This window comes from Nematolebias whitei, chromosome 10 (genome assembly GCF_014905685.2).
Source record: "Nematolebias whitei isolate Nwh7 chromosome 10, NemWhi1, whole genome shotgun sequence".
Classification (NCBI taxonomy): domain Eukaryota; kingdom Metazoa; phylum Chordata; class Actinopteri; order Cyprinodontiformes; family Rivulidae; genus Nematolebias; species Nematolebias whitei.
The window spans coordinates 24,146,853-24,154,735 of record NC_056507.1 but is presented as its reverse complement, the minus strand read 5'-3'; positions in this window follow the sequence as shown (position 1 = coordinate 24,154,735).

Below are 7,883 nucleotides of genomic sequence, written 5' to 3'. Positions count from 1 at the left end.
TCTCAGCATTGGCCCAGTGATGGACTGCCTGCCTCTCTTTTTATGACAGCAGAGAAAGGCTTCAAGCATTAAACCCTGAAGGGGAGAAAGTGTTTGTTTAGAACAAGAAAAATAATGAGTTGAGAGGCTTCAACCAGAAAAAAAGCACATGTATAAAACCAGTCAGTTAGTGTAGGTCCTCCTTTATTTTTTTGTCTTCATGTGTTTTCCAGGATGCTGCACTCATTCATATTCTGTGTAGGTCCACCTCCATCGGTGAGGAGCTCAAGGCATCTGTGAATGGAATTCATGCTGCTGATTTATTCCACATGGCTACCATAGCAACAGGCTCTGAACCAGTTCAACCACCTTCCTCATCAAAGCTCCTTGTTCTCCCTCTAAGTTTAAACACCGTTAGCCTGATGCCCGGGCCCGTAAAGTCAGCAGTCATTGTGACGACTCGTTAATCACATTGTGACGTACAGAATGACACTGATTCTTTCAGATGAGCTCAAAGATGACCTCTCCTTTTACAATCAAGGTGGCAAAGTTTTGTCTATAGCTCTTCTGACCTGACACAAAAATGCCACATAGGTAACTTTAGACGTGTGTTTTTAATTGGTGAAATGTTTGAACTTTTAATTGAGCTATTAAAGGGTTGAAATGTCAAAAAGGTCATTGCAAAAAGCTGAAGTAATACACAGGTTTTTGTGACATTTTAAGGTTACGGCTTACTCTTTTTTCAATTATCACCATCTCCCTGCTTTTTTTTAATTTTTTTTTTTTTATCAGGACTCGGTGCTCCAGAACATTTTGTTATTAATGAAAATGTCACAGGGGGAGAGAGAGGTCTGGAAGCAGTGGAACATGAACAAGAAAGTAATGATCTGTAATTCTGCAGTACTCTGTGCTGCGACTGAAGGAACGTTTATGCATGCATAGGTTTAAGCTGAAGCTTTATAGGTTTTCAGTGGGTTTAATGGGAATGTGAAGAGTCATGTGCACACTTTAAAGACAACAACTTAAACATTTCTGTTTACCAGCCAACATCGTGTTCTGGGAATCATCAATATAACAGTAAAAAATACTTCATGTAAGACTGATCAATGTATCGTTTCTCTAACAGTTTTATCATTAAATAGTTGCACATTACCAATACTCTCTCTATAAATTTATAATATTCATTTTGTATGCATTAAATCCTAAAAAAAAGACAATGACTTCTACTGTTGAGCTTATAAGAGGCCCAAATACTGTAAAAAGAGTAGACAAGCAGAGCCAGTGACGGTAGGTGATGCATCTAAATCATTCCTGTCTCTAACAAAGATCTAGACACAAATGTCCTGTTGTCAGAAAAACTGTATCAAATATTTTTCCCTTAAAGCACAATGGTCTCATTAGATAGATGGACTTCTTATAATCAAAGTGCTGCCAGTGATTTTGGATTAGAAAGTTTAGTTTAATTTAGAATTTTTTTACGTCATGCCAGAAATATGGTTCTGTTATAAATGGAAGAACAATGTCTCATGAACTAATGAGCCACCAATCAACTTATTTCAGTTAATAAATACTGTATATAATATAAAGAACCAACAAAACAATACAACAGGTTTAACTTTATGGAATTCCTTAAGCACTGCTTTATAGATCAGCTTCCTGCAAAAATAATGAAAACAGCTTTTTCCCTCTTTTAAAAACAAACAATGAAATACTAATATAGTATGGTACGGAGACCAGGAGGGGACATGGGGGATCCCCCCCCCCTTTGTGTTCCCACACAAATGTTATTGCGTTCCCTTGCAATACTGTACTGTATGTAGTGTTACCTCACAGGCAACAGCAGCAATGGAATGAAGTGTATGGAATGAAGACATTTCATCCTCTATCCAGAGGGCTTCATCAGTCACCAGCAAAACCAGCAAACTGGTTGGTCCACTTAAGTTTACTGCTTGGTGAGGAAAACAGTTTATGGGACTCCTCAGACTGATGAAGCCCTCTGGATAGAGGGTGCAACGTCTTTCCACAAAAAAATAGAAAATGTCCAGATGACCTGACTGACCATTACAGTATTTTGTACCTGGATGACTGAGCATGAACTTTGATGCTTTAAAAGAAAGTTGCAGTACTTTTGAAACATAAGTGTCACCTTGCTCTTTTGGATTTTAAATGGTGAGAAAATTCATGATTTAAGCTCATTAGCACTGCAATTTATTGACAGTACCTAAAAGAACCATCGCTCCTCGGAGGAGGGACAGACTGAGAGCGGCTGACCGAAATCAGACTGTCTGCATCAGATTGAACGAGGAAGCCACCACTGAATCCACGGAGCATGAACGTGAAATATCCAATGTAAAACTAACTTTACAACTGCAGCACTCACTGGATATCCTTATGTTTAAGGCTGATTTCAAAACAAAACTGCATGAACCTCAAACACGGGTGTCTGTTCCATTGTTGCTGTTGTCTGTGAGACAAAAAAGGTTAAATCATGTCATCTGGACCAGTTTCTTCTTTTAGGGAGGAACGTTTGTTGTCTGTGAGGTAACACTACATACAGTACAGTATTGCGAGGGAACGCAAAACCTTTTGTGTGGGAACGCAAAATTATTTTGAGGGAACGCAAAAAAAAAAAAATCCCCCATGTCCCCTCCAGGACTCGGTATACTAGACATAAATACAGTAATTTGGTGAAAACAACTAACAATGTATTTTTCTCTATGCTGTTCTACACATACACTGCTTCCACATAAACATTTCATGAAATATGCACTTTTGCACGAATCAGTGGCTATCATATTCTTACTATTTGCTTCAGGGTAAGCATATATTTTTACCTCAAATCTTTGAGAGCTTGTCAAGTGGAAGATAATTGTTACAATTCCTTTCAGATCAATATGTGGAGGCAAAGAAGACTTGAATTTCTAAACCAAATAAAAGATTTTCAGGTTGTGAAGTCATGTTTACAGTTTGAAAATGTATGATGGAAAAACTGCATATCATACAAACAAAGCCAAATATACAAAGTAAATCCTGAAAGAACATTGAGACAGTGCCCTCGGACAGCAGCGTGTCAGCATGTTATCTCTCTGACACAGCTGTCGCAGGGATACAGTGTTTTCCCTTGGCAGCCATTATTGTTAGATAATCTGCAGCAGGAGAGGTTGAACTGAACCCTGATGCTCCTGTCTGTTTATTCATCTGTTGTCCGTAATCTGTGTTTCATCACTTACTTTAAAAAAATCACGTGTAGCAAGATAATATTTTAAAAAATCAGCCCATTCACTTACATTTTACTGGTTACATACAACTCCATGAACTCCTAATATATAAGGATGCCTATTACCCATCATCCTGTGATGCTTCTACTGCTCCAATACCTCACAACACACAAAGGCTTAGAGAGAACAGGCAGGAGAGTGAGAAAAATGGGAGTTGTAGATCATTTGGCTTTTTCCTACCACTGAGAGTCAAGGGGAAACAAAAAAGGGAGAGCGAGTCCGTGAGAGTGAGAAGGTGTGAAGTGAATGAAGCAGTGAGAATAAAAAAGGCAAGGCAGCGAACAAGAACAGAAGGAACATGTACCCAGTAAGGTGTGTGATCAACAAATTTGTCCCGAGTCTCATCAACTCTGAACTAAATTGGTGTCTAACACAATGATAGCACTAAATTCAAGTACGTCTCTAAGCATATTTTATTAAACCGTATGAAAAGAAGCATCAATGCTACTAATGCCTTTTAGATGCATTAATGTTTGTTGCGTTCAGTGACAGTAATACCCAGGTCATTAATGTGTGTGTGCACGAGTGTGACACAGTAAATGCAATGTCATTAAGTTGGGTGTAATCACTACATTTGTGTCCCTGTGGGGGATGTTCGTTCCTCTAATCCTTCCTTTATCCCTGAGACTTGTTACATCATTCTGACCTTTGCTCTCTGGAAGGCCCCAACAGCTGGCCAAGTTTGTGAACAACAAACACATTTGAGCATGGTGTTCTGGTTCTACATGTTGAGAAGAAGAGAATCTTTTGAAATGTGTTGTACATCTAAGAAGATATGGTGCTGTTTTACATGGGATCAAAATTTAGGAGCTCTACTCAGATATGGGATAATGCAACAAGAAATTATCTACATGTAGATACATATAGTATTGTTTAGCGTTCGTTTAGTGTATATCTTAGATCCTTATATACTGTTTACTTTTATACTTTATATTTTTGCTATTTTTGGGTGTAACAGTGCACAATTTCGTTGCACCTCCTGTACCACATGTGATGCAAATGACAATAAAGAATCTTGAACTTGAACATGAACATATCCTCCACTGGAGATGCCAAAGGATTTGTATACTTGTAGTTACAATGTATTCTTATTTTATTGAATATATAGAATGGGCGGCTATGGCTGAGTGGTTAGAGCAGTCGTCCTCCAATGCAAGAGTTGAGGGCTCGATTCCACCAGCAGTCACATGTTGATGTGTCCCTGGGCAAGACACTGAAACCCTCATTGCCTCCGATGTGTGTCCCATCAGTGTATGAATGTGATAATGCACTGATGAGTCTTTGTAAAGATCGAGTAGAGTGTTGTATGAATGGGTAAATGAGGGCACATGTGTTGTAAAGTGCTTTGAATATCTTGATAACATAGAAAGGAGCTATATAAGCGCAGTTCTTTTACCATATTAAAAACACCATGATGGCTGGATCTGGTGGGTTGAGTCGTATGTGCAATGTTCAGTCTAATCAATATGAAAAAGACCATTTCTTGTAAACATTTGTTTTCCTTTACGCTAAAGTTACAATACAATACAATACAACTTTATTTATAAAGCACTTTAAAAACAGCATAATTGGCCAAAGTGCTGTACACTAACAAACAAGCATAAAACCATAAAATCAACAGATACCATAAAAGTAATGAACTGCCAAAACCATAAAGCAGCAAACAGTAAAAACAATAAATAAACAACTTAAAAACAGTAAAACCAACATTTCAAGCTGAGTTAAAAGCCAAAGAGAAAAAAATGTTTTCTGAGAAGATTTTTAAAAAAATCTTTTCAGAAAACACAATTTTTCTCTAAAGCATAAATACAGGAAGTGAGGCAGCTTGTCTGATGTGCAAAGGCAGCTCGTTCCACAGTTTAGTGGCTGCGACTGAAAACGCTCGGTCACCTCTCAGGCTCCTGTTAGACTTTGGAACAACCAACAGCAACTGATCTGCTGACCTGAGGGAGCGTGAGAGAACGTACAGCTGGAGCAGTTCGGACAGAGAACAAGAATACATTGGACTGCACTTGATGTTTTATTTGGAGATTTATTCAATTAAATGCATATTTATTAACTAAATAAAATGGTTTTGTCCTCAGAAAATGAGCCAAGGACATGATAAAATCAGAACGCATTGCAAAAAGAGGACATGATAATTTGCTTTTTTAATATACACTTCATGCAAAGGATAAATGGCGTGGTTGTTGAAAATCAAACAGAACCAACTGAGATATATTGATGAGCTGAAACCTGCCGCTTTTCTCCACTGCAGTGAGGAGATAATAAAACGTTTTACCCAGCGCTGCGTTAGGCAGACTGAAAACTGAGAGGTACTGCTGAAGGTTGTACGACTTCAACAGCTGTTGCAGCTGAAGACAGATTTAGCCACAGAAAGTAAGGATTTAGACAAGTGATTTAATTAAACGGCTTAAGCAGATTGCTCATCCTTCATAACACTTCCAGAAACACTGAATTTGTCTCGTCGGCACTAATCCTTTGTAGGTGAAATTACATTTGTCTCGAATCATATACATCTTAAAATAACACCTGTGACAAAACTGTTTAAAACACAATTTAACTTTTTGACCACACTACCACTTTAAACTCACCTACATTTATAATGTTGACTATCATTTTATTTTGTAGCATCACACCGAAACACGCATGAAAAATGATAATACATGAACAATAGTTTGGATGATTTTTTCACTCGGTGTGCACAAATACCCAGCAAGAGCTGAGTATAGGTGAACACTGACTCTCGAAAAATTTTATTCCAACATAGCAGGGATTTTTTTTTTTTTTTTTTTTTTACTGAATACACCAATAATCAGTAATGCAGCAATGTGTGTGCAGCACAGCAGGAACCAGCTGGGAGCCTGCGGTTACTGGTGAATATTTGATGAGAGAATGGATCCTCACTCGGTGCAGGTTGAGTACTGTGTGCATACTCATTCACACATGCGAACACGCACAGATACGGTGATGCACAGGTATACGCACACACGGACGGACCAGATGAAACAATGCTCCTGCTGTTCAATATTTACACCAAGCAGGTGCAGGTGGACGTGATACTGGAACATAAACTATAAAGACATGTCTGTTATTCCCTGTCATCCTTATTTTAATACACTATTTTAGGACACCCACACACACACACACACACACACACATAAAAGGTCATCTCTATTTCACCAACAGCTTTCAAGAAACGAGAGAAGAACACTAAGAAAGTCATTCGAACAGAAAAATTACAGCTTCCTGATTCTTGTAAATCTCCATATTTAAAGGCTCATAACCGTTAGCAAAAACAAACCAAACAAAAAAACTACAGAAACAATCAAATAAAGCTCCATTTAATAATAAATGGAGCAATCTAAAAGTCAAAGCATTCAGAAAGTAGATACCTAGAGAATAAAAAAAAATGAGGAATGCATTTAAAAGTAGGCCTTCTGCGTACAGTGGGATGTATTCTGAACAAACATTACCTCCGACACTGTACACGCCTGCTTGTAGTCTAAACCCCTGTCTACTTTTACACCTCTTCAATTATCTACAGCCTGCAGTCTAGACATTAAACCTCAAATATTCTAATGCCAATTTAGTAACATTATAACTTGGCCCGTTTGACTGTAGGGGAAAAACATTATGATGCATTCCATTTTTATGGTTTTATTGTGGTTGCAGCTGGAATTTCACATGGTTGTCTGCTTTGCAATTGCTCAAACAGGAAACTGCTGCCAATGAAGACAGGGCAGATTAATTGCATTTTCCTCATTAGAAATTATAGGAAAATATGTGAAATATACAAGTAGAAAAGATGTCAAGCAAGGATTTTCTATTTAGGACATTTGCCAGCTCTGAAGGCTTACATTAGCGTTAAATCAGATATAGCTCTGCTCTGTCAACCTTTTGAAATGGTATGAATGAGTCGCCTTTCTGTTTGTGTCCTTACAGCTGCCCTTTACGTGTTTACATCATATTTATTGTATTTATCTATTCGGCACACTTCCAAATAGACCTGATGGGTTTATACATCACACTATCTCATTTTCATTCTCTCCAATACTTGGCTTGTTTTGAGTCACTCGTACTTTGATCTATCGTGACATCCGGCTCAGAGATTTGTAGGATTTGGGGGGCATGAACTGAATTATCCTCCAAATTCTCCCATGACATGCCAGTGGGGGAGGAGCTGAAGAGTGAGAGAAAGCGGAAAAGAAGAAGATAAGAACAGTGAGAGCAGCTGATAAGGCGGTTGTCAACGCTGTTTCTTTAAGAGTATTTTTAGTGCACGAGATAGCAGCGGTCACTCATCAGCAAAAAGGACTGGATGGCTTCAGAGACTCTTCTGTGCTCTAGGATGATGCTGAAGGAGCGAGGGAGGGAGTTCACATTCTCCAGAGTGATGCACAGAGCCGACTGAAAAGGCTCAGTGCCAAAAGCTTCCCTTGCATATCATGCACATTCTTACACAAAGCAGTAAGTTACATGTAGGGAACATTCATATTGCATGGCACATACAGTATTATAAATGGTTTTGGTTTGAATCCATCTGCAAATAACTGTAATGGCAAATAAATGACTGCACTTTGATTTAATATATATATATATATATATATATATATATATATATAT